The 26,787-nt window shown below is 45.6% G+C and overlaps 1 protein-coding gene across 1 annotated transcript in view; it reads right to left on the reverse strand.

The window, feature by feature from the left end:
* Positions 1-26,575, reverse strand: part of CDHR2 (cadherin related family member 2) — a 195,614-nt gene extending 169,039 nt beyond the window's left edge. The window contains exon 1 of the mRNA XM_075344655.1: positions 26,550-26,575. The gene's annotated coding sequence lies outside the window, so the exon portion shown is untranslated. The remainder of the gene's footprint in view (positions 1-26,549) is intronic.
* Positions 26,576-26,787: the final 212 nt, after the last annotated feature.

Below are 26,787 nucleotides of genomic sequence, written 5' to 3' on the forward strand. Positions count from 1 at the left end.
AAATTACTCTTTTGAAAGCTGAAACCCTCCCAAATTTGGTATAGGTTATGAAAATAAAGTTGCTGCAAAACTGAAATATTGATCATTTAATAAACAAGAGAGATCAGATTTTGCCAAGACAAAGGTTCTGTCGCCTACAGAAAGTAATGTGAAATTTAAACAAATAATTAACTTCTAATACAAAGATATGTTGCTTAACATTGATGAATGAAGTTGTGGTGCTATTAGAGCCATATTTAATATTTTGTGTGACGTCCATGAGCTTGAAGGACTGTATCCATGCGGTTCAACAATGATTCATACAATTTATTGATGAAGTCATCAGGAATAGCAAAGAATGCAGTCTTACATGCCTCCCAGAGTTAATCTATATTCTTTGGTTTTGTCTTCCAAGCTTCCTCTTTCATCCTACCCCAAACATGCTCAATGATGTTCATGTCTGGTGACTGGGCTGGCCAGTCCTTGAGTACCTTGATCTTATTTGCCAGAAGGAACTTTGTTGTAGAGATGGATGTATGAGATGGAGCACCATCCTGCAGAATGTGACCCCTTTTATGATTGAGAATGTAAGAGGTAGCTAATACTTCTTGATATTTTAGGCTATTGATATTGCCTTCCACCTTGCAAATGTTTCGCACACCCCATACTGAATGTAACCCCAAACCATGATCTTTCCACCACCAAACTTAACTGTTTTCTGGATCCATACGGGCTCTAGTAGGTCTCCTTCAGTATTTGCGGCGGCTGTGGTGTAATTCAACTGAATATTCATCAGAAAAATCCACCTTCTGCCACTTTTCCAGCGTCCATCTGTTTAGCAGGCTGTGGGACTTGGCAAATGACACACGGTTTTTTAACCCTAGAACGCGCAACCATAGAAATCTACAATAGAAAACAAGTATCCTAGCAAGCCTGCGAGGCCCCAGGTATGTGTTCTAGGGTTAATTGCCTTTTATTTAGTGCTGGCTTCTGGGCACTGATTTGACCATGGAGGCCATTTCGAGATAGAATCCTACAAACTGTTTTAGTTGACACAGGAACTTGAGGTGACCATGTCTTTTGGCGCAGTGGAAGAGGGGCTGGCTTTGGATTTTCTAACCAACAAATGTTCCTCCTGAGCAGTTGTCTTGCGGGGTCTGCCAGACCTGGGCTTGTCAAAAACACCTCCAGTCTCTTGAAATCTTTTTTTAATTCTTTGTACTTGACGCTGAGACACATTAAAGGTGCCAGCTACCTCTGCAGTGGATCTGGTCTTCAGCTTCTTGATAATCAAGGCTTTGGTCGAAGGGTGGATGTTTGGCATGTTGTCAGAGGTCAAGTTGCAGTTCAACTGAAGGTCTTGGGTGCAGGGTTTCTTTTTATACACACCTACTAATTAACCAATGGGTGCATTATATGACAAGGCGACAAAACTTTTGTCTTGCCAAAATCTGACCTTTCTGTGTTCATTAAATGATCAATATTTCAGCTTTGCAGCAACTTCATTTTCATAACCTAAACCAAATTTGGCAGGGTTTCAGCTTTCAAAAGAGTAATTTATGAAACCAATGGATGAATTTAAAGTCAGGTTATAAGGTTTTATTTACATAACATGGATAAGCAACAGAACTTTTGTCAGGGACTGTATATGTATATATATATATATATATAATATATATATATATAATATATATGGTCTGTTTTTATACGTACGTCAGCAGGTAATAAAATTTACAAGACCAAACAAAGTATATGTTAATAATTGCAATGTATCTGTACAAATCGGATGCGATACGGATCATCTACTTTGGATAAAATTTTTAACTAAACCAGATTAATACATAATTCAAGAGGAGTCAGGACCCTGCTCATAAGCCTACAGTCTATGCTGGGATTTTTTTCATATGGACATTTAGTCCATGTGAAAAAAAAACAGTTATTTGAACTGCCCAATTGAAATAAAGTGGCCTGAGTGCTGTTAGTTTTTTTAAAAGACGCACCCCAAATTTGAAGAAGGGAAGTAGGAAAAATATAATTTTTACTGTTAAAATGAGGGTCTGTCTTATAATCCCAGTGCCTCTTATATAAGCTCACCAGGGGAGAGTGGCGGTGGTGGAGCAGCTCAGGAAGGTCTCATGAGACAGGGTCAGAGATGCTGCAGGCTTGGAGGAAGGGGTTTTGTGGCTCAGGAGGGTGTGCGGTGTCGCGGCGGCGAGTGCCATTGATCTGCCAGCGGACTGCAGGCTCCATTGAATCCCGGCCGTTGATGCAATGGACTTGAAGAAAATGGCCGCGGAGGCTGCGCATGTGTAGATTGGCCTCCAAGGCCATTTTCTTGAAGTCCATCACGTCAACTGCCAGCAATTCAAAGCAGCCTGCAGATCATTGGCGCCCGCCATCGCAACACCCCACAAGCCCGCAGTATCGCTGACCCTTCGCTGCTGCACACTGACCCTCTTTAGCCTCAACACCCACACCTCCGAGCCCGCCAGGAGATCAATGGCGCCTGCTTCCGTGACACCCCATAAGCCCACAGTATTGCCGACCCTCTGCTGCCACACACTGAACCTCCTGAGCTGCTCCACTGCAGTGACACCCCCTGCAAGACATCCCTATTGCAGACAATGCGCCACCATTGCCACCACAGTAAGCCATATGCAGTTTGTAAGATGCCCCCCAATTTTTCCCCCGGTTTTTTGGGGAAAAAAGTGCGTCTTACAAACCGGAAAATATGGTACTCAGACTTAAAATGTCTTCATGTAAACATAGCCTAAGTGTGAGCCTATATGGTGCTGCTGAAACTCTTCCCACTTGTAGCAACCAGTGATTTCATAGTTATGACAAAAAGTAGGGTAGCTACAAAAGTAGGGAATATCATGTTATAAACTTGACGTACTAGGCTAGAGTGCCAAGAGAGCAGACAAGACTTGTTCAACACAGTCTAGGATAGGAGCTACGTGATAACCCTTGTCCCAGGCCATGACCACCATGAGGAATATGAGTGCTAGGGTGTTGTTATACTCTCCTCAGCATTGAAATTGCAATATCAAGAAGGAGAAGTCATGGAATTGTGAAAATCCAGGATCGATAGCCATGTTAATGACATGCAAACAATGAAAATACAGAAGTAACATTTTCAAACATCTCGATTTATTCAGTATCAAGTATGAGCAACATGTCCAAAAATATACGCATTTACATGTATTGGCAAGCTATCAGTGAGGTTGTTAATGACAGTCTGAGAAATGTTCTGCTACACTGAATGCGCCTTAGCACACAAATCATCAAGATCCACTGTTTCTCAGTTCTCTTTGCAATTGCCAATCAATGACATCCCAAAATATGCTCGTTTGGAGACAAGTTTGTAGACACTATAGTCCATGGCAGCACGTTTAAGAAAGGCCGGGTGTTCACATAATCACGAGTAACCTGACATTGTCATACTGACATACAGCTTCTAGGGCACTTTGGAGAACCCCGAATCCTGGTTCTAAGACCAAATTAATGTTACACCGAGCTTTCAGTGTGCGTGGAATGAAGACTGGAAGGGTGCAGTTATCATACATTATGCCACTCCACACCACAATCCCGTGAGTAGGACTAGTGTGATATTCTGTCAAGAAGGTGTCCCATTGACCTCACTCCACTACTCTCAACGGTAGAACAAGACAGCAATGGAATCTGCAATATACACGTCTATCATCTTCAGCAAGTCCTTCTTTTGGTCTTGGACAAATTGATAGTTGAAAAATTGGAGAGCATGTGATCAAGGTCATGAAGAGGCCTACACTAGGGAAAGTAGCATTGGTTCTACTCCCAGGATTATGGGGTGGGGTGGTATAAAGTATGGTAGTGTGAAGCCCCACAAGTGCAGTGTCGGTGCATTACCTTCAGGGACTCCACGCAGCTGGATCTTGTCACAGGTAGGAGATCTTCTTTTAGGATTGTCGTGACGCCACTCTCAGAATTGCGGTCAGTGGGGACCGCCACTGCAGGTTAAGGGATGCCTGGGGCTGATGGTGGGTGCAGCCAGTTGTAATAGCCTCCTGAGAGTGAGGCAAGCCCCAGGGCCCTGTGTAGGTGTGTAGAACCACAAGGCGCAGAATAACTCCACACAAGCAGAATGTCTTTCAGGGGTTTTACTCACAGAAGGTGGCAGGGTGAGTAACCCGGGCGTAGCTGGAATGAACCAGGCTGGAACCAGGTATCATTCAGGCTGACTGATGAGGGTGGCTACCGACTCGCCTTCCTTAGCCCTTCTGTGGTTTGTGGTAACCCCGACTTTTAGTCCCTATGGGGGTCACCCAGGGAAGTAGCTGCTCCCCTCGTTTGTTTGCCGTTTGCTTGTCGCCTGGACCAGATCACTCCAGCTGCTTGCCTCCTGTGAACTATGGGCCCTAACTGTGGCTACGTGGCTGCGGCCTTTGGGGTGTTGTGGCGTGGGCTTTGAGGGCCCCACACCGGCAGGTTTAGCAAGGAAAGGTGGATCTATCCCCGCACCGGGATCTGCCGCCCGTTTGGGCCTGGTACTCCCTGACAGTCTCCTTACTTTCCACTACACTGCTCTCTCTCCAGCTGTGTGTGGTGTTCGGGCAGCACTACCAGGTGACCGTTCTCCCCCGTCGGTAGTCACTGCGCGGACGCTGTTAGACTGCCACAGCTCCAGGGTCTGCTTCTGCTCTTCCTGAGCTGCACACTAAACTGGCTCACTCGTGGGACCTGCACTGCTGCTCCTGTCTGAGCTCCACTTCCATGCTCCTCACTCCTCCACACTCTGCTTCAGACTGCTTACTCCTCCTTCCCTTTTCCCTTTTGTGCCTGCCTACGCCACCTAGCAACCAGGCTCTCCACCACACCCCTTGAGTGGAGATGGAGGCTTCGCCCCCTCCACTCCTCAAGTGGAGGTGAAGGCTTTTGCCCCCTCCTGGGATCCCCAGGGGTCCTCTCAAAGGTACATGTGTGAGACCTGATCACTATGCGCCTGTGTAGTCACACCTCGGTCAGCCTTCTGGATTACCTGTATTGTACTGTCCCCAGCATGGGTGCAGTACTCAGTGGTGCCTGACCAGGTCAGGGGCGCCACAGTAGCATGACACCTATAGTGTTCTTTCAAGGTGTAATAATAACAGCTTATGGTTACATTGATTTGGTTGTGAAACTAATGGTACAGCCATTTCTCCATATCTGACATAATTCCACTAACTAGGCAGTATTCTTTAGCAAAGGAAATGTTATATTAAAGAGATCAAAAACATAAATTAGTTTTAAAGGGAACTTGTCACCAGGTTTTTGCCACCTAATCTGACAGCAGCATAACGTAGGGGCAGAGATCCTGATTCCAGCAGGGTGTCTCTTACTGGGCTACTTAGTGTAGTTTTGATAAAAATAACTGATTATTCAGCAGTAGCTTATCATTAGGGACTACTTGGCGTGCTGCAGGTAGTCCAGCATATTCACGAGCTCTGTATAACTGCTAGATCTGCAGCAGAGAAAACATTGATTTTATCAAAATGACAGCAAGCAGCACAGTAAGTTATACATCACTGGAATTAGGGTCTATATCTCTACATTGTGCTGTTCTCAGATGGGGGAGCAAAAACCTGGTGACAGATTCCCTTTAAGGGGGTTGAAATATATATATTTTTAACTAGCATGATCAGAAAATATATGTAAAAAAAAATTCTGATTGGCTTAAGATACGGTATTAGGGGTTTAAAACTTTAGAAATAGGAAGATATTTGTTAAATAAGCCAATGTCCTTTTTATTTTTTTCTCCAATCTACTGAACTGATTATAATCTCGATATTTTACAATCACATGAAAGAAAGAGGCATCAACCAGAAGGAAGCAGGATCCCTTTTTCCATTTGTTATCTGTGTTGATCCAAACTCTTAAAGCAATTGGAACTATCATCCAGGATAGAGCCACAACTGGTAACCCACTGAGAAGGTTCGAGTGCCTTGTTATGGCCTTCATAGAGTGGGCCTACATTCATACAACTACCATCTACCATGGTAAGTTTTCGAGATAAGCACTCATCTACAAATAGGTGAGTGCCTACCTAGAAAGCTTACCATGGTAGATGTCATTGGATTTTTATCCTATCGGAATTTATTGCACTAGGGAGTGCCCCGGTTTTATTTTTTCATTTCTTTCCTTTAGTTTATGGTGTATGTACTTTTACAGTTCTGCTAATGAGGAGTACAAAGTATACAATATATACCTAGAGAATTCTACCATAATCATATTATACATTAGACTAGAATTTATGATCATATGCCACTAAAACTGTAAGAAAAGAAAATAAGACTGTATTCTGACTTCTATGTTCATGGTACGTATCGGTAAAACTCCCTGCATACACACCAAGACACTCCATAGGCCTTCATGCACCCATGCTGAGTAGTAGTTGGAGCCTTTGTTTGGTGTCATTCAGTACGAATCTTTAATATTTACTCCCAGGAGTAAAATTCTGCCCTGATCTTGTGATGTTGGGTGCTTGGCTCGTCACTGTTAAGACATATTTCTGATAACTGTCTGGTAACTAACGAGTCAGGCACCTATCTGATCATCTCATCACAAGAAAAGTTTTTTTCTTTTCCCTGAAAGTTATCAGTCTTGGAAATTTATCATGCCCCCTAGCAATTGTATGACTTAAAAAAGTTGCAAATTATGATGCACACTGTATTCGTTAAATAATGTGGGGCAGCACCACACATGGTACGACCTACTTAATATATGTTAGGGCCAGGTGGACGGGCAGACCCAGGAGGTGGATCCACTGGGCTGAACACCTCACCGAAGGCAAGGTGCCCGGTAGCCAGAGCACTACGGGTAGCAGGACAGTCCGTTCAGAGGAGTGGAGTGTAGAAGTCCCTGGGACCACGGAGTCACTGAAGGTAGTCCGGATGACGGAGCTCAGGTTCGGAGGCCGAGATGACGTCAGGCAGAGTCCTGAACCGACGGAGCGAGAAGACGGGTCACCACAGGGATCGGAGATGGTATGAACTGACGGGATGGCAGACAGTCACCGTTCGGGGTTCGGGTATCGTCAGGACCGGTTGGCGAGGCAGGAGCGGCTCTACGAGAGAGATAGGTAAGTATACCACAAGACACAAGGAGACCTGACTCCTAGCTTAGCAAAACACGAAGAACAGGCCCCGCCCACTTGGAAAGGATCCCCCTATATACCCTGTACCTGATACTTCAATATCCTGTTGGAGGACACTGGCCCTTTAAGAGAGGGTCAATGACCGCGCGCGCGCCCTAATGCGCATGCGCGAGGCCCGGGTGCCAGAAGCCAGAGCAGGGAGCGGTGAACAGGAGGCAGGAGAGCCGGGCTGGAGCAGGGTTGCCGACGGGCGCCAGGAGCGGGGACTGGGCTGCCTGGGGACCGCAGGTGATGGGGCATGGAGGTTGTGGAGCGGGGGACGCCTGGCAGAGGAGCCGGGGAGCGAGGCAGGGGAGCCGGAGAGCGTGACAGGGGACCCGGGGAGCGTGACAGTACCCCCTCACTCACGCCCCCCTCCCCGCAACCGGGACAGGAAGGCACGTATCAGGGGAGTACCCACATTCTCCCGGGGTTCCCAGGACCTATCCTCAGGACCATACCCTGCCCAGTCCACCAGGAAGAACTGTCGGCCCCGTACGGTTTTCATGGCCACGATATCCCTTACCGCATAGATGTCATCATCAGCAATAGGAGGAGGAGCAGAACTGGCAGCAGCGGAGAAGGGACCAAGGACAACCGGCTTGAGCAGGGAGACGTGGAAGGAGTTGGGTATTCTCATCGTTGCCGGGAGCTGCAGCTTGTGGGAGACCTTTATTTTGCTGAGAACTTTAAACGGCCCGATGTAGCGAGGACCCAGCTTGTATGATGGTAGCTTCAATCGGACGTACTTGGAAGCAAGCCAAACCAGATCTCCTGGAGAGAAACACGGAGGATCCAGACGCCTCTTGTCTGCGTGTCTCTTCATCCGCAGGGAAGCACGTCCAAGGGACGTCTTGACAGAGTCCAAAATTGTTGTAAAGTCACGGACTACAGCATCAGCAGCAGGGACATCCGAGGAAGAGGATACAGGTAATGGGACGGAAGGCTGAAGTCCGTAAATGACATGGAAGGGAGAGCTGGAGGAGGACTCACTGACGTGGTGGTTATGGGAGAATTCAGCCCAAGGAAGAAGCATGGACCAGTCGTCGTGATGGGCGTTAACGTAGTGACGTAAGAAGGAGGTCAAGATCTGATTGACTCGTTCCACTTGGCCATTCGACTGAGGATGGTAGGCTGAAGAAAAGTCCAGAGTCACTCCCAGATGTTTGCAGAGAGCCCTCCAGAAGCGGGAGGTAAACTGAGTTCCTCTGTCGGACACAATGTGTGATGGAAAACCATGCAACCGGAAGATGTGCTGTATGTAGGCGTCAGCGAGTTCCTGGGCAGAGGGCAGTCCAGCCATAGGGACGAAATGAGCCATTTTGGAGAACCGATCCACCACGACCCATATGACTGTGTGTCCGGAGGACAGGGGCAAGTCTGTAATAAAGTCCATTGCAATGTGTTGCCACGGAACGGAGGGTATAGGCAGAGGCAGAATACGACCATATGGCAGGTGTTTGGGCGTCTTGTTCCTGGCACAAGAGGAGCAGGCTGAGACAAAAGAAGCGACGTCCGTGCGAAGGGATGGCCACCAGTAGTGACGTACAATTGTACTCCATGTTTTCTTCTGACCAGCATGGCCGGCTATTTTCGAGGCATGGCCCCAGTGCAACACTTTTTTCCTGTCAGTCTCGGAGACATAGGTCTTCCCGTGCGGTATCTGGGCCAGGGTGACAGGGGCCACCGGAATGATTTTACTTGGGCAGATGATGGGCTGGGATGTCTCCTCCTCCTGTTCCATGGGCATGAATGACACGGACAAGGCATCTGCTCGCACATTCTTGTCCGCGGGTCGAAAATGGAGCTGAAAATCGAACCTGGCAAAGAACAAGGACCACCTGGCTTGCCGTGGGTTCAGTCACTGAGCGGACCGCAGGTATTCCAGGTTCTTGTGGTCCGTGTAAATGATCACGGGGTACACTGCTCCCTCCAGAAGGTAGCGCCATTCCTCCAGAGCCAGTTTGACTGCTAATAGCTCTCGGGCACCGATGGTGTAGCTGCGTTCAGGCGCTGAGAAGCTCTTGGAGTAGAAACCGCAAGTAACCATCTTCCCGGAGGAGGATTTCTGCATGAGCACTGCTCCTGCTCCCGAGGAGGAGGCATCCACCTCCAAGGTGAACTGTCAGTTTAACTCAGGACGGTGGAGCACAGGGGAGGAAGCAAATGCCTGTTTCAGGGAGCCAAACGCGGCGTCGGCCGCAGGTAACCAGTCCTTTGGATTAGCCCCCTTCTTGGTCAAGGCGGAGAGAGGTGCAGTCAGGGCAGAGAAGTGAGGGATGAACTGACGGTAATAGTTTGCAAATCCAAGAAAGCGTTGGATTGCCTTCAGTCCGGAAGGAGGGGGCCAGTTGAGAATGGAAGAGACCTTCTCCGGGTCCATCTGCAGGCCGGTATCGGAGATTACGTAACCCAGGAAGGGAAGAGAAGACTGCTCGAAGACACACTTCTCGTACTTGGCGTACAGCCGATTCTCTCTCAGTCTTTGTAGTACCAGCTGCACGTTCTCTCTGTGGGTCTGGAGGTCCGGAGAGAAGACCAGGATATCATCAAGATACACCACCACACAGACGTAGAGAAGGTCCCGGAACACGTCGTTCACCAATTCCTGAAAGACTGCTGGTGCGTTACACAGGCCGAAGGGCATCACACAGTATTCATAGTGCCCATCGCGAGTATTGAATGCGGTCTTCCATTCGTCCCCAGAGCGGATGCGGACCAGGTTGTAGGCACCCCGAAGATCCAACTTGGTGAACACACGAGCTCCTCTAAGCCGATCAAACAATTCGGGGATGAGCGGCAGGAGGTATTTATTTTTCATGGTGATTTGGTTCAATCCCCGGTAGTCAATGCATGGGCGTAGGTCGCCCTCTTTCTTCTTAACGAAGAAGAAGCCTGCTCCAGCAGGAGAGGAGGATCTCCGAATGAATCCCCTTGCCAGGTTCTCCGTGATGTAGGCAGACATGGCCCTTGTTTCAGCAGGAGACAGAGGATATATCCATCCTCGAGGTGGTGTAGTTCCCGGGAGTAGGTCGATCGCACAGTCATAAGGACGATGTGGTGGCAGTACCTCTGACTCCTTTTTATCAAAGACGTCCGCGAAGGACCAATAGGCCGAGGGCAGTCCCGGTAGGGACTACGGAACCGGAGGTCGTCGGATGGGCTGTATAGTCTTCAGACAGTTCTCGTGGCAAGAGGAGCCCCATCGGGTGATTTCACCAGTACACCAGCTGACTGACGGTTCGTGTGTCCGTAACCAGGGGAGTCCCAGCAGGATTTGATGAGACATGTGTGGGAGGACGTAGAGAGCGATGTTCTCGGTGTGCAGGGCACCGATACGTAGTTCCACCGGCTTGGTGATCCACGAGATGGTGTCAGAGAGGGGTCTCCCATCTACAGAGGCAATCACGAGGGGTTTGTCGAGTGGAGTAACAGGCACCTGGTACTTGTCCACCGTGGCCTGCTGGATGAAATTGCCTGCTGCCCCGGAATCGAGGTACGCCTCGGCCGTGAAGCGCGTCTCTCCCGTTGTTACTTGAACAGTCCACGTAACCGGGTCTGAGAGAGTCCCAGCACCTAGGGTGGCCTCTCCTACCAACCCTAGGCTTTGGAGTTTCCCGGCCTCTCTGGACAGGAACGTAGCAGGTGTGTGCCCTCTCCGCAGTAGAAGCAGAGGCCCTTGGCGAGCCGTTCTGCTCGGCGTTGTTCGGACTGCCGCAAACGGTCAATCTGCATGGGCTCGTGGACAGAGACACCAGACGACGCTGACTGAAGTACGGCGGGCTTCTGCGGAGGAGAGGAATGCCGTATCGGACGTCTCTCACGGGACACCTTTTTGGATCGTTCCTGGAATCTGAGGTCCACGTGGGTGGCTAGTGCGATCAGGGCATCCAGGGTGGAAGGAACATCGCGGCCTGCCAGCTCATCCTTAATACGACTGGAGAGTCCTTCCCAGAAGGCGGCGGTGAGGGCTTCATTGTTCCACCCCAATTCTGAGGCCAAAGTGCGGAAGCGGATGGCATACTGCCCCACCGTCATGGTCCCCTGACGTAGCCTGAGGAGTGATGAGGCGGATGCGGCGGCACGTCCGGGTTCGTCAAAGGTGGTTCTAAACGCCTGCAGGAAGTCCTGGATGTTAGTGGTTACAGGGTCCTCCTTTTCCCACAAGGAGTTCATCCAGGCCAGTGCCTCACCCTCTAGATGGGACATCACAAACGCCACCTTGGCTTGGTCGGAGGCAAACAGGTGCGGAAGCAGCTTGAAATGGAGGGAGCACTGGTTTAAGAATCCTCTGCAGGTCTTGGGATCTCCGGCATATCGGGGTGGAGAGGCCAAGCGGAGTTTAGAAGCTTCCAAGGTAGCCGCCACGGGAACCGTGGCCGTGGACTGTGCAGTAGTAGCCTGAGATGCCAGGGACGTGGCAGTTGCTTGCAGCGTGTTCAGGCGGGTATCCACCGAGGACATGAAGGCCAGCATGCGGGACTGGGTCTCGCGCTGTCGTACAAGTTCCTGCTGCAAGGTGCCCAGCTGGGTTGCTAGTGCTTCGGCGGGATCCATGGCCTGTTCTTACTGTTAGGGCCAGGTGGACGGGCAGACCCAGGAGGTGGATCCACTGGGCTGAACACCTCACCGAAGGCAAGGTGCCCGGTAGCCGAAGCACTACGGGTAGCAGGACAGTCCGTTCAGAGGAGTGGAGTGTAGAAGTCCCTGGGACCACGGAGTCACTGAAGGTAGTCCGGATGACGGAGCTCAGGTTCGGAGGCCGAGATGACGTCAGGCAGAGTCCGGAACCGACGGAGCGAGAAGACGGGTCACCACAGGGATCGGAGATGGTATGAACTGACGAGATGGCAGACAGTCACCGTTCGGGGTTCGGGTATCGTCAGGACCGGTTGGCAAGGCAGGAGCGGCTCTACGAGAGAGATAGGTAAGTATACCACGAGACACAAGGAGACCTGACTCCTAGCTTAGCAAAACACGAAGAACAGGCCCCGCCCACTTGGAAAGGATCCCCCTATATACCCTGTACCTGATTCTTCAATATCCTGTTGGAGGACACTGGCCCTTTAAGAGAGGGTCAATGACCGCGCGCGCGCCCTAATGCGCATGCGCGAGGCCCGGGTGCCAGAAGCCAGAGCAGGAAGCGGTGAACAGGAGGCAGGAGAGCCGGGCTGGAGCAGGGTTGCCGACGGGAGCCGGGAGCGGGGACCGGGCTGTCTGGGGACCGCAGGTGATGGGGCATGGAGGCTGTGGAGCGGGGGACGCCTGGCAGAGGAGCCGGGGAGCGAGGCAGGGGAGCCGGAGAGCGTGACAGGGGACCGGGGGAGCGTGACAATATAATTTATGTCCAAAATAAGAATAAATTACTGTATATAGTGGAACCTTGGTTTAAAAGTAACTTGGTTTGAGAGCGTTTTGCAAGACAAGCAAAGCTTTTTACAAATGTGTTACTTGGTTTAAGAGCAATGCTTTACAAGAAGAGCAAATACTCACCATGCACACACTTCCAGTTCTGTTCTTTCACTACGTTCTGACCTGCTCTGCAGGTAACTTTCTGTCCATATGTACTGTATACAGTATACTATTGTACAGTACAGTATATACTGCATAGCATTTCTATCAATTTGCATTTGTAGATACAGTATTGTACTCTCTTTCGGCTAACCAGTATAGCACATTACTTGTTTTGTACCTCTCGCACACCAACAATTCTATTGTCATCTAATGTGCAGTTTAATTTGTTTTACATGTTTCTTACTGTACAGTATTTTGGATTAGTGTACTGTAATAATTTTATATGAATACACTACATTATATTGTATTACTGTAATAAGTATCTATATATACAATAAATATTTTTGGGTTGTAGAACGAATTGTCTGCGTTTAAATTATTTCCTATGGGAAAATTTGTTTTGATATAAGAGAAACTTGGTTTAAGAGCACACTCCCAGAACCAATTATGCTCGTGATCCAAGGTTCCACTGTAGTTCAAATCTGGGTATTTTCGGCACACGCATCTAATTTATTAAGAGAATAATGTAATATTTTCATTATTAAAAAAAAATTACATTTTGTTTTACTTTTGCATAAAAAAGACTTTTTGGATAAGCTTCTTCCCATTAAACAGTAAAAATGGACAGCACTCTGATGGCACGCGAATGGCGTTATAAACCTGTCCTTTTTGTTGTTGACCCATTTACTTGATCCGCAAATTGGATTTATGAAAAGGACACGTGAGAAGCAATCTTTTGGGTTTTTTTGGGAGCCTCATCAATCTGCTTACCCTAAGAAGAGGCCATCAATCTCATGATCCAGAATAGCCCCTTTAACTTAGGGATCCTGTTTCTGGATAAGCTGTGCATCAATAATTATAGCCTCTCCAAAACCATGAATTGTAATGTATCGAAATCAAGTATAAGATGATAGGCAACTACTACGTTGGACCCAACATTGTTGCTCAGCATTTTTTAGCTTTTGAGGATCCAACATTTTTAATTTGCATATTAGGGTGTGCCTGAGGACATAAAAAAATAACCTTGGCAGATTATATTATGAGTGGAGCTGCTCTAATTGTGTATATAGAATTACAGAATGTAAGAAAAATAGGCTATGACAGGTATACAGCGTCATGGATAATATACATTCTATCACATGAGTAACCTTATCTATAATCTTGATTATATCTGCAATTTCCTGTAACAAATATAAACTGAAGTCACACGCAGCATTTTACGTTATTTCTCACTACATTTTAACCAGTAATTTTCTTTAGGTCAAAGTCAATAGAAAATTATTGGAATGTACATACATAGTGAGGGTGCAGATTTCAATCCTGATACGGATGTGTCGGCACCCAAATCTGTTAATCTGCTCGTTCATATTAGGGAACATATGCCACATATGAATTTGCAACATTAGCTACATTGGTGTGAAAAAGTATTTACCCCTTCCTCATTTCTTCTTCTTTTGCTTGTTTGTCACACTTAAATGTTTCATATCACCAAACAAATTTAAATATTAGACAATGATAACATATGTAAACACACAATGAAGTTTATAAAAGATCTTTACTATTAAAAAAGAAAACCAAACTTACAGGGCCCTGTGTGAAAAAGTCACTGCCCCCTAAACCCAATAACTGGTTGGGCCAGCCTTAGCAGTAACAACTGCAATCAAGCATTTGCGATAACTGGCAACCCGTATTTTACAACACTCTTGAGGAATTTTGGCCCATTCATCTTTGCTGAGTTGTTGTAATTCAGCCCCATTGGAGGGTTTCCGAGCATGAACCGCATTTTTAAGGTCATGCCACAGCATCTCAATCAGATGAAGGTCAGGACTTTGACTAAGTCACTTCAAAGTCTTAATTTTGCTTTTTCTAAAGCCATTCAGAGGTGGACGTGCTGGTGTGTTTTGGATCATTGTCTTGCTGCATAACTCAAGTACACTTCAGATTCAAGTCACGAACAGATGGCCGGACATTCTCCTTCAGGATTTTTTGGTAGTCAGCAGAATTCATGGTTCAATTTACCACAGCAAGTCTTCCAGGTCCTGAAGCAGCAAAACATACCCAGACCTATACTACTACCACCATATTTTACTGTTGGTATGATGTTCCTTTTCTGAAATCCTCTGTTACTTCTACGCTAGATGTAATGAGACATGCACCTTCCAAAAACTTCATCTTTTGTCTCGTCAGTTCACAGAGCGTCCCAAAAGCGTTGGGGAACAGCAAGATGTTTTCTAGCAAAACTGAGACGAGCCTTTATGTTCTTTTTGGTCAGCAATGGTTTTCGTTTTTGAACTCTGCCATACATGCCATTTTTGCCCAGTCTCTTTCTTATGGTATAGTCATGAACAGTGACCTTAACTGAGGCAAATGAGGCCTGCAGTTCTTTGGATGTTGTTATGGGGCCTTTTGTGACCTTTTAGATGAGTCATCACTGCACTCTTGCAGTAATTTTCATTGGCTGGCCACTCCTAAGAAGGTTTAGTACTGTTCCATGTTTTTGCCTTTTGTGGATAATGCTTCTCCCTGTGGTTTGCTAGAGTCCCAAAGCTTTAGAAATTGCTTTATAACCTTTTCCAGACGGATAGATCTCAATTACTTTGTTTCTCATTTGTTCCTGAATTTTATTGGATCATGGCATAATGTCTAGTATTTTTCCTGTAGGTTTGAATTTCTTTTTCCCTTAATAATAAAGACCTTCAATCATTCATAAACTACAATTTGTGTTTACTTGTGTTATCTTTGTCTAACATTTAAATTTGTTTGGTGATCTCAAACATTCAAGTGTGACAAACATGCAAAGAATAAGAAATCAATAAAGGGGCAAAGACTTTTTTCACCACTGTATGTGAATCTGAACAAAAGCATTATAAGTTTAACTAGATGGAAAATGTTAAGGTATCCAACCCTTATTTTACACTATTCAATCTAGAGTCTCAATCTAAAGCTGGGTTCACACTAAACGACAGCGACAACGACGTCGCTGTTACGTCACCATTTTCGGTGACGTAACAGCGACCTTGTAAGTCGCTGTTATGATCGCTGCTTAGCTGTCAAACACAGCAGAAGCAGCGATCATAACGTCGCTGTGCTACATGTGCAGAGAGCAGGGTGCCGCGCTTAGCGCTGGCTCCTTGCTCTCCTACAGTACACATCGGGTTAATTAACCCGATGTGTGCTGCAGCTACATGTCACAGTTCAGAGAGCAGGGAGCCGCGCGCACTGCTTAGTGCTGGCTCCTTGCTCTCCTTGCTACAGTATACATCGGGTTAATTACCCGATGCATACTGCAGCCACATGTCACAGTGCAGAGAGCCGGCGCTGGCAGCAAGAGCGGAGGCTGGTAACCAGCGTAAACATCAGGTAACCAGGGAAAGGTCTTCCCTTGGTTACCCGATGTTTACGCTGGTTACAGCTTACCGCAGCTGCCAGTGCCGGCTCCTGATCGCTTCATTTCGTCGCTCTCTCGCTGTCACACACAGCGATGTGTGTGTCACAGCGGGAGAGTGACGACCAAAAAATGAAGCTGGACATTCAGCAACGACCGGCGACCTCACAGCAGGGGCCAGGTCGTTGCTGGATGTCACACACAGCGACAGCGACGGGACGTCGCTGCAACGTCACAGAAAATGGTGACGTAGCAGCGACGTCGTTGTCGTTGTCGCTGTGTGTGACACCAGCTTAAATCCAACCAAACATATCACATTTCAGCCATCTCTCCCACACTCAGGAGCATTTGTTTGGCCGAGCGCTCCAGTGTTATCTACACTGATGAGCAAAAGGATAACAATGTTGTGAGCTTTTGTCTTTTGGGCTCCATATCTCATCATCCACTACAGCTTTCAGAGTGAGATGGCCTTCATTTTATAGACAATTATCTTGGCTATCTCATACATAAATATGATTTGCAACTATTTAGAATATGTTACTGTTTTGTTGCTAACAATTAAAAATTGTATTATTTGTTAGCATTTTTGTAAATCCACCTTTGGCTTTCCATACTAAAGCCTGAATCTTTCTGGGCATGCTCTTGATAAGATTCAAGAATGTCTCAACCAAAATCTGATCCCAGGCCTCTTCTACATGTTCCCAATGTTGGTGCATATTGATCAGCTCACTTAAGTATGTATACAGCTTTTCCTTTAACTTTACCCACAAGTGTTAGATTGAGTTGAGGTCTGGAGGCTGTGGAGGCCAATGCAGCACCTCTACTCCATTGTCATTGAACCATTTCTTCACCAATCTCAAAGTATACTTCGGTTCTGCTGGAACATGATGTCGTCCTTTTCATACTTATAGTACTCTAGTGCATGTGTGTCGCCCAGGGCTATGGGGTACTCGGTCCTGGGCCGTATATAAGTACGGGGGTGCTGTGTCACAGATGTATAATGGCCGATGCCCAGTCCGTGACCCTGGGGACGCTTTTTAAAAGGCATTATATACAGGGGAGTTTGAAAGAGTTTGTATAAGGCCTAAGCCACACGGCGAAAAAATCGGTGCGAGTGGAGTGCGATAAAACATTGCATTCCCCTCGGACCACTTCTAGCCTGTGTGAGAGCACACATGAGCGATTATTTTCTCAGCCCTAATCGGACCGAGAAAACAATCGCAGCATGCTGCGATTGTAAGGTGAGTCCCTTTTCTCTCTCACCCATTCAAGTGAATGGGGCGAGAGAAAAATCGCACTGCACTCGCGGTACTCTGGTGTACCGTGCATGCAGGGCGAGAATCACAATAGCCGGCTACGGAGGAGAGAGGGAGAGAAATCCCTCCCTCTCCTCCTCCGTGCCGGCCCGCCCCTCTGCAGTGCTGGTCCGCCCCTCCGCATCGCCGGCCCGCCCCCCGCAGCTGAGGTCCGCTCGCAGGGTCGGACCTCAGACGCAGGCATGCTTGCATGACACTCGGCTCCTGCTGTGCTGCCAGCGCGAACCGAGTCTCATGCGAGCATCGCAGTAGTGCCCCGTGTGGCCCCAGCCTTATGACGCCACTTGTGGGTTGCGGTTATGGTGATGGAACCGCCACTGCACAGTCTGTTACTTCTGGGGCTGATGGTGGTGGTAGCCTGGATGGTAGGCCCACCGCATGGTAGGCCCACCGCAAGTAGGGACAGGCCCAAGGGAGTGAATGGAGGGGTCCGTCGCAGAAAGAAGGGAGACCACACGGTGGGGATGCAGTGCAACTTCTGTTTACTCATAGTGATGTTGAACTGTGGCTCTAAGGACGGCTGGTTCAGACCCCTCATTCCTTTTGTCCCAGTGCTCGCGTGGTGACCTAGTAGTCTCTTTCCCTGACACTTCTCATTTGTTGGTGGGACCCTGTAGCCTGGAGCGTTTGTGGGTCCCTTACTGTCTGTCGGCAGTCTCTCATCCGTATGGTGGGCAGTACGAACCCTGTAGGGTCAGTATTCTGTTCTGGTCCCTGGCTCGATCTTTACTGCTGGTGCCCCTGGATTCTTGGGTCAGTGAGGTCCATGAAGGTCCTCTCACTGTGCAGGTATTTGTCAGGTTGCCTGAAGCTGTCGCCTGACCTAGGGCCCTGTGCCCTGTCGGTGCTCTGGTTCCAGAGATACCTGGCTGTACCCTCCCTGGCAACCACTCTCCTTTGCCACCTCGGTCACTATTACACGACCCCGTCTGGAGACACGTCCGTCACCTTCAACTGTCACTACTGGACTCCCTTTATTTGAGTGTCTGACTGTTGTGTTTGTCCCCTCCCACTGGGCTGCCTTCTAGTGGACTGGACTGGCTCCGCCTCTGGGTGGCCACCGATTGGGTCCCAGACTAGTCAGTCATCCCTAATGGGGAGTGGGAAACTGGGGATGTTATGTGTTTAGGTGGTACTGGCACCGGGCTTCCAGGTCACTGGGGGTAGGCCCTGCATCTGTCAGGATGCAGTACCTAGTAGTACCCTGATGGGTTCAGGGGCGCTACACATGAAGAAACCTATCTTTTAGGATACACACATATAGCTCAACATTGAGACCACTATTGATTCTGGTCAAGTATCCAAAGCCTTTGGATGTGAAACAACCTTATATCATGAGGCTTCCTCCACCTAACTTGACAGCTCCTTCGATTTCTCAATCCGTTTGCCCCTTTTCCCCTTATTTCTTCTAGACCCATTTGCACACATCAGAGCCTTGTTTATTGACTTTCACCTCATCGCTCCAAATCACCCATTTCTTGTCTTCTACTGTCCACTTTTCATACTTTCTTGAAAATTTGAGCCAATGCTTCTTATGACAATGCTGAAGTCGAGGCTTCTTCACTTTTTTCAGGCCACCATTCCAGACTTGTATAATGTGTGTAGCACAGTGCTTGCATGGACATCTGTGATCTCACTTTACAAATCATACAAGCCACCTCCACTGCCGAGTTTGTTGCACCAGAACAAATAGACCTTGTGATGAGCTGATTTGTTGACTCCAATATGTTGCCTGGATATCCATCTCTTGGCTTTTGAATAGATAGATGGACTTCATTTTGTATGCTTATAGCTATCATGGCACTCACATGATGCAGTTTGGCAATTTCTTTCGCTGATAGGCCGCTATCGATGAGCTAAATGATGCTGTTTCTCATTTCTTGGGAAATCTTCTTCATGGCTGCTCCTCAATTCGAGCCAGTGACCTTTCACTTGGTAATCAAACTAATAACATACTGAGATATTAGGGAATATAAAAACAGGTTGTAATTTGTATTATAAAGGAAGAAAAAGATTTTTCAAAAACCAGGAGCAAAACAGTAACAATGCAGTGACATAACAAAAATCTAGATAACTGTTCATATGCTAATTAGTTGCAAGTCAAATTTATATATGAGATAGCCAAGATGATTGTCTATAAAATGAAAGTAGTCTAACGCTCAAAGCTGTAGTGGATGGTGAGTTTTAGAATTTGAAAGTCAAAAGTTCCAAACATTGCTACCCTTTCACTTGTCAGTATATGACAAAGCCACCGGCAGACATCTTTGCCAGCAGCTTATCTCCAGGAGAACAAATTAATCAGCAGTCTAAACTTAGAAAAACCTGATCGACATTATTATGCTAACATGCTAATGAATGCGCAGCATGAGAGGCATGGTTGCTCTCATCTCTCTGCTACCACCGCGCCCGATATTGGATTTCGGCTCTGTGCAAATGTACAGAAGTCCAGGACTTCCGATCATGCATACGTGTCCCGGCTTCAAACTGGTGTGGTGTGCATGACCGGAAGTCAGGGGACGTTGTGATCATGCGCACTGAGCTGAAAACCAGTGGTGGCAGCAGAGGTGAGAGTGACTATGCCTCGGACGCTGCGCATTTATTATCATGTTAGCACACCCACAGGGGAGTGCTTACATGCTAAGGGGGCCTACTAGCCAAGGGAACTAACGCCCTTGCAACTAGTCCCTGGCCTCATTAGCATATCATAAAGGATCTTTACAAAGGATCTTTAGAAATACTTTTTCTAAATATCTCTTTATCTATGCTACTATATGCTGGGAATACTAGGCAGCGATTAGCAATATGCACCCAGAACCACTCTTGGTTCTGGGTGCATACAGGACCTGACAGGTTCCATTTAAATAGAATAAACAGATGTTAAGTGATTCAATCACGTACAAGAAATTGAAAAGTGACCCCAGGGACATGTTCCAAGAGGTAAATTTTAGCTAGAAAAGGTCGTTAATCCAGGACTTATAACACAGAAGGAATATGATTTCATTCTTTTGAATAACCCTATTTTGTCCATATATCATTCGCTACCCAAATTTCATACAAATAAGTTTCCGCCACCCACGAGACCTATAGTGACTGGTAGGAAAATTGCTGAAATAGATGGAAACAGTGCTAAAACGAAATAGGAACAGCATGGGTTAGACACCTGGATGCATCTCTGACTCCCAGGTCGCTGCTGGGAACAATGTTGTCAGAGCATTAGGCTGTATGCACACGTTGCATGTATAGATGTGTTTCTTAGTGCAGATTTGTCACAAAACCTGAAGGGAATCCTGATGCCAGCAAAATCAATGAGAACCCTGATGTGTCATGCACACATTGCTTTTTTGTAACTTCCAGATTTGGTGCAGAAAATACTCCACTTTTACAGGCTGACAATAAAACATGCAAAACTGAATATGAAATGAATTTTACAGGAAAAAATGTTAAGAAACATTCTTTCCTGTAAAATGACTTGTGTATATAAAATGAAAAATTAAAAAGAGGGGTGAAAAAACGCCAGTAGATGACATAGTAGAGGTGGAAATAATACTACACCCACTGGAAATCACTGGTAAATGTAATGTTAACATTTTACTACGTTATCTTGGCATGTGTGGTGTGTGACATGGTCGGACACATCCTGTTTAATTTATGAAGGAGGGAACCCTGAAACTCCCAAAGCCTATGAGGACAATATAAGAACCGCCAAAAATTAGGAGGAAGAGGGACTGCAATAAACTCTGTATTAGAAATAAAGGAGGGTCTCTTGCACATTTTGTTAAAATTGTTAATGGGACTCCTCGACTCCTATCGCCTATGCACAAAGTATGACAGCTGGCAAAAAATAGAAGGAGGGACTGCAATACACCCTGCAAGACACATAAAGGAGGGCTACAGAAAAACATTTTTTTCCCATTTTGAAGGAGTAGGACTCCCAGACCCAACGCATGGGTTGAAAAACATTTACCCCTGTAGAGGTATACATTGTAGAAGTAGGCCTCTTACACATTCTAAAAACATTAGGAACTAAGGCATCATACACACCCTGAAACATACAAAACATGCAGGGCGGGGACGACTGCAAAGGAGAGAGGATGACTGCACCATATTGAAGGGAGGACAGATGGGGTCATGTATCATGAGATTTTGGCCAACAACCTCCTTCCTTCAGTAAGAGCATTGAAGATGGGTTGTCGCTGGGTCTTCCAGCATGACAGTGACCCAAAACACACAGCTAGGGCAACTAAGGAGTGGCTTTGTGAGAACATTTCAAGGTCCTGGAGTGGCCTAGCCAGTCTTCAGACCCGAACCCAAAAGAAAATCTTTGGAGTGAGCTAAAACTCAATGTTGCCCAGCGACAGCCCTGAAACCTGAAAGATCTGGAGAAGATCTGTATGGAGGAGTGGGCCAAAATCCCTGCTGCAGTGTGTGCAAACTTGGTCAAGAATTACAGGAAACGTCTGACCTCTGTAATTGCAAACAAAGGTTTCTGTACCAAATATTAAATTCTGTTTTTCGATTGTATCAAATACTTATTTCATGCAATAAAATGCAAATCATTTATAAATCATACAATGAGATTTTCTGGATTTTGTTTTTTGATTTTATCTGTCACAGCAGAAGAGTAGCTATGATAAAAATTACAGACCTCTCCATTCATTTTTAAGTGGGAAAACTTGCAAAATCAGCAGTGTATCAAATACTTTTTTCCCCACTGTATATATTGTATAATATACAGAGGATGCTGCAAGTTGCACCCCAACAATCTGATACAGATTATTTATCCTAAGATTAGGCCATCACTTTCATAGCCCTGAAGAAGTTAGGAATCAGAATTCTGGAAAAGCTGTATATCAATCAAGATAGTGTGTGCCGGGATGCATTAGACATCCCTATTCCACATGGCCATGCTTTTTAGTATAAGTGGAGTTACCTTAACATTGTATATACAGTTAGGTCCAGAAATATTTGGACAGTGACACAATTTTCGCGAGTTGGGCTCTGCATGCCACCACATTGGATTTGAAATGAAACCTCTACAACAGAATTCAAGAGCAGATTGTAACGTTTAATTTGAAGGTTTGAACAAAAATATCTGATAGAAATTGTAGGAATTGTACACATTTCTTTACAAGCACTCCACATTTTAGGAGGTCAAAAGTAATTGGACAAATAAACCAAACGAAAACAAAATATTTTTATTTTCAATATTTTGTTGCGAATCCTTTGGAGGCAATCACTGCCTTAAGTCTGAAACCCATGGACATCACCAAACGCTGGGTTTCCTCCTTCTTAATGCTTTGCCAGGCCTTTACAGCCGCAGCCTTCAGGTCCTGCTTGTTTGTGGGTCTTTCCGTCTTAAGTCTGGATTTGAGCAAGTGAAATGCATGCTCAATTGGGTTAAGATCTGGTGATTGACTTGGCCATTGCAGAATGTTCCACTTTTTTGCACTCATGAACTCCTGGGTAGCTTTGGCTGTATGCTTGGGGTCATTGTCCATCTGTACTATGAAGCGCCGTCCGATCAACTTTGCGGCATTTGGCTGAATCTGGGCTGAAAGTATATCCCGGTACACTTCAGAATTCATCCGGCTACTCTTGTCTGCTGTTATGTCATCAATAAACACAAGTGACCCAGTGCCATTGAAAGCCATGCATGCCCATGCCATCACGTTGCCTCCACCATGTTTTACAGAGGATGTGGTGTGCCTTGGATCATGTGCCGTTCCCTTTCTTCTCCAAACTTTTTTCTTCCCATCATTCTGGTACAGGTTGATCTTGGTCTCATCTGTCCATAGAATACTTTTCCAGAACTGAGCTGGCTTCATGAGGTGTTTTTCAGCAAATTTAACTCTGGCCTGTCTATTTTTGTAATTGATGAATGGTTTGCATCTAGATGTGAACCCTTTGTATTTACTTTCATGGAGTCTTCTCTTTACTGTTGACTTAGAGACAGATACACCTACTTCACTGAGAGTGTTCTGGACTTCAGTTGATGTTGTGAACGGGTTCTTCTTCACCAAAGAAAGTATGCGGCGATCATCCACCACTGTTGTCATCCGTGGACGCCCAGGCCTTTTTGAGTTCCCAAGCTCACCAGTCAATTCCTTTTTTCTCAGAATGTACCCGACTGTTGATTTTGCTACTCCAAGCATGTCTGCTATCTCTCTGATGGATTTTTTCTTTTTTTTCAGCCTCAGGATGTTCTGCTTCACCTCAATTGAGAGTTCCTTAGACCGCATGTTGTCTGGTCACAGCAATAGCTTCCAAATGCAAAACCACACACCTGTAATCAACACCAGACCTTTTAACTACTTCATTGATTACAGGTTAACGAGGGAGACGCCTTCAGAGTTAATTGCAGCCCTTAGAGTCCCTTGTCCAATTACTTTTGGTCCCTTGAAAAAGAGGAGGCTATGCATTACAGAGCTATGATTCCTAAACCCCTTCTCCGATTTGGATGTGAAAACTCTCATATTGCAGCTGGAAGTGTGCACTTTCAGCCCATATTATATATATAATTGTATTTCTGAACATGTTTTTGTAAACAGCTAAAATAACAAAACTTGTGTCACTGTCCAAATATTTCTGGACCTAACTGTAAAATTGAAGAATACAACAAAATTAGAAATGAGTGAGTACCTAACTATTCGTACTCGCTATACTCATAATAACAAGTACTGTCTAATACTCGTGTATTCATTCCGAATAGAATGCGCAATGCAAGTCAATGGGGAAAACTTGCAATGTAACGAGTAACCTGAATGCCGTACTATTCGTGCGAGTAGCGAATAGTGCAGAATTCAGGTTACTCGTTACATTGCGAGTATTCCCCATTGACTTGCATTGCCCATGAGATTCGGAATGAATACATGAGTAATAGACAGTAATCGTTATGAGTATAGCGAGTACGAATAGTTAGGCACTCGCTCAACTCTAACCAGAATATATCAACTATAACTCATCATGAGTATTTCTTTATATAAGTATGCAGCGTTATTCTATCACAAGATTAATTTTTAGGCTTCATTGAAACATATGTAAATTATGTATGTGTTCAGAACCCATACCCATTAAAGTTTACGGTGATATTTATCACGGTCACGAGTCTTTGAGTATATGAAAATCACGGACAGCACACAGATGATATCATTGTATAATTCTTGTGCTGTCCATGATTAGAAATGTAATTTATAGGAGATGGTTTATAATTTATTTATTTATCCATATGTAAAAATCAGCGATTAAACACTTATGGTAAAAACAAACACACGGACCAAACACTGATAGAAAAAAAAGATGAAAAACACTGATGAACTCTGAATGGTTTTTGCATACGTGAAAAACAGTGAACAAATGAGTGTCAATGAGGCCTAATTGTGTCTGCAATTTCCTATTATGGATATCGCAAAGCATTTTGCAACAATTCTAGGTGCATGTTAACCAGCATTTTTTAGGACAACGTATATAGAGAATTATTGCGTACACTCACGGCCTTTTGGTATCTGGCATTTTTAGGGTTGCAAGCACTGGTTTTGGGTGACATTTTATTCCCTTAAACTTCTCCTCAGGCTAAAAAAATGTATTTTCCAAATATAACAAAAAAAAGGTTAAAAAATTCTATAAATAAACATGAAATTCCTTGCATTTTTTAATTTTTAAGTGCATAAAAACATTGTAAAATTGTGTGTTTAAATCCAACCAAGACTTAGCTATTGATACATTGATACTCATGTAGGATTAGTTAAAAAGAATATAAATTAAACTACAATATTTTACCATCAAGTACAGTTGGCTTTTTTTTTTTTGGTAACGGGTTAAATAGGAATTTGAATATGATAAACTACAGACACAAAAATCTACAAATCTTTATGAGCTAAGCAGGTAAGGAAGATTACTTTTATTGCAAAAATATGTAATAAATATTTCAGAAAGAACATTCCTACATCTAAGAGGAGGTTTTCCCATCCAGAATATTTAATACCTTAACATCTAGCGCTTAGGCTCCCTCTTATTGTATGTATATGGGATAAACAGTTTGAGTCAAAGCCAAAAAAAAGATCCCAAGGGAGAAAAAAAAATAATGGAAAGACTAAAGGCCCCGTTACACACAGCGACATATCTAACGATATATCGCCGGGGTCATGGATTCCGTGACGCACATCCGGCATCGTTAGCGACGTTGTTGCGTGTGACACCAACGAACGAGCATTAACGATGGAAAATACTCACCTTAACGTCCATCGTTGACACGTCGTTCATTTTCAAAATATCGTTGATTTTGGAGGTCTCCGGTTGTTCGTCGTTTCCGAGGCACCACACATCGCTATGTGTGACACCTCGGGACCGACGACCTACAGCTTACCTGCGTCCACCAGCAATGCGGAAGGAAGGAGGTGGGCAGGATGTTACGTCCCGCTCATCTCCGCCCATCCGCTTCTATTGGGCGGCCGCTGAGTGATGTCGCTGTGACGCCGAACGTCCCTCCCCCTTCAGGAAGAGGATGTTCGCCGCCCACAGCGAGGTCATTTGGAAGGTAAGTCCGTGTGACGTGGTTACCGACTTTGTGCGACACGGGCAACAAATTGCCCGTAGCGCACAAATGATGGGGGCGGGTGCGATTGCACATGCGATTGCACGATAAATCGACGCGTGTAACGGGGCCTTTAGGCTAGGCTTAGATGTCAGAATCTGGCAGGAGGTAATAATAATAATAATAATAATAATATTTATTCATTTATAAAACCTATTAATTCCATAGCACTTTACATATATCAGCAACACTGTCCCCATTGAGGATCACAATTTAAGGTCCCTATCAACACGTCTTTGAAGCGTGGGAGCAAACCAGAAGAAACCCGCACAAAGACAGGGAGAACATACAAATTCCTTACAGATGTCCTTGGTGGGATTTGAACCCCAAACCCCAATGCTGCAAGATTGCAGTGCTAACCACTGAGCCACCATGCCACCTGACTTTCCAGACTGATCATGGGTACTGGTATTCAATGTCCTCATGGGCATACATGAGGCTATTGCGTTCCGATCAGGAGACCAGAAGCTGGTCTGGAAATCAGATTCCAGAAAAATAAGATAATACTTATCTTCTGTTTTGTAACCACTTTGTTTAGCTAAAACATAAGTCACCAAATCTGCATGTGTGACCACAGACCCAAATAAGACAAATTTACATAGAAAATTCTCAAACCTGTAACTCCGAGACAGCTAATCCTCTCCTGGTGCCAGGACAAGTAATAATATCAAGACCTTTGTATCCTCTGCTCACTTCACCTCATCATACATACATTAATCATTAACCATAGATAATGAGCAAGAATAATTACCATCTCCACCCACCCACCTCTACTGGAAACATCTCGATTTCTATAGCCACAGACCAGACACAATTCTTCTATCTGTAGTTGAAATTATTTCATTATCATCCT

This window comes from Anomaloglossus baeobatrachus, chromosome 4 (assembly GCF_048569485.1).
Source record: "Anomaloglossus baeobatrachus isolate aAnoBae1 chromosome 4, aAnoBae1.hap1, whole genome shotgun sequence".
NCBI lineage: Eukaryota > Metazoa > Chordata > Amphibia > Anura > Aromobatidae > Anomaloglossus > Anomaloglossus baeobatrachus.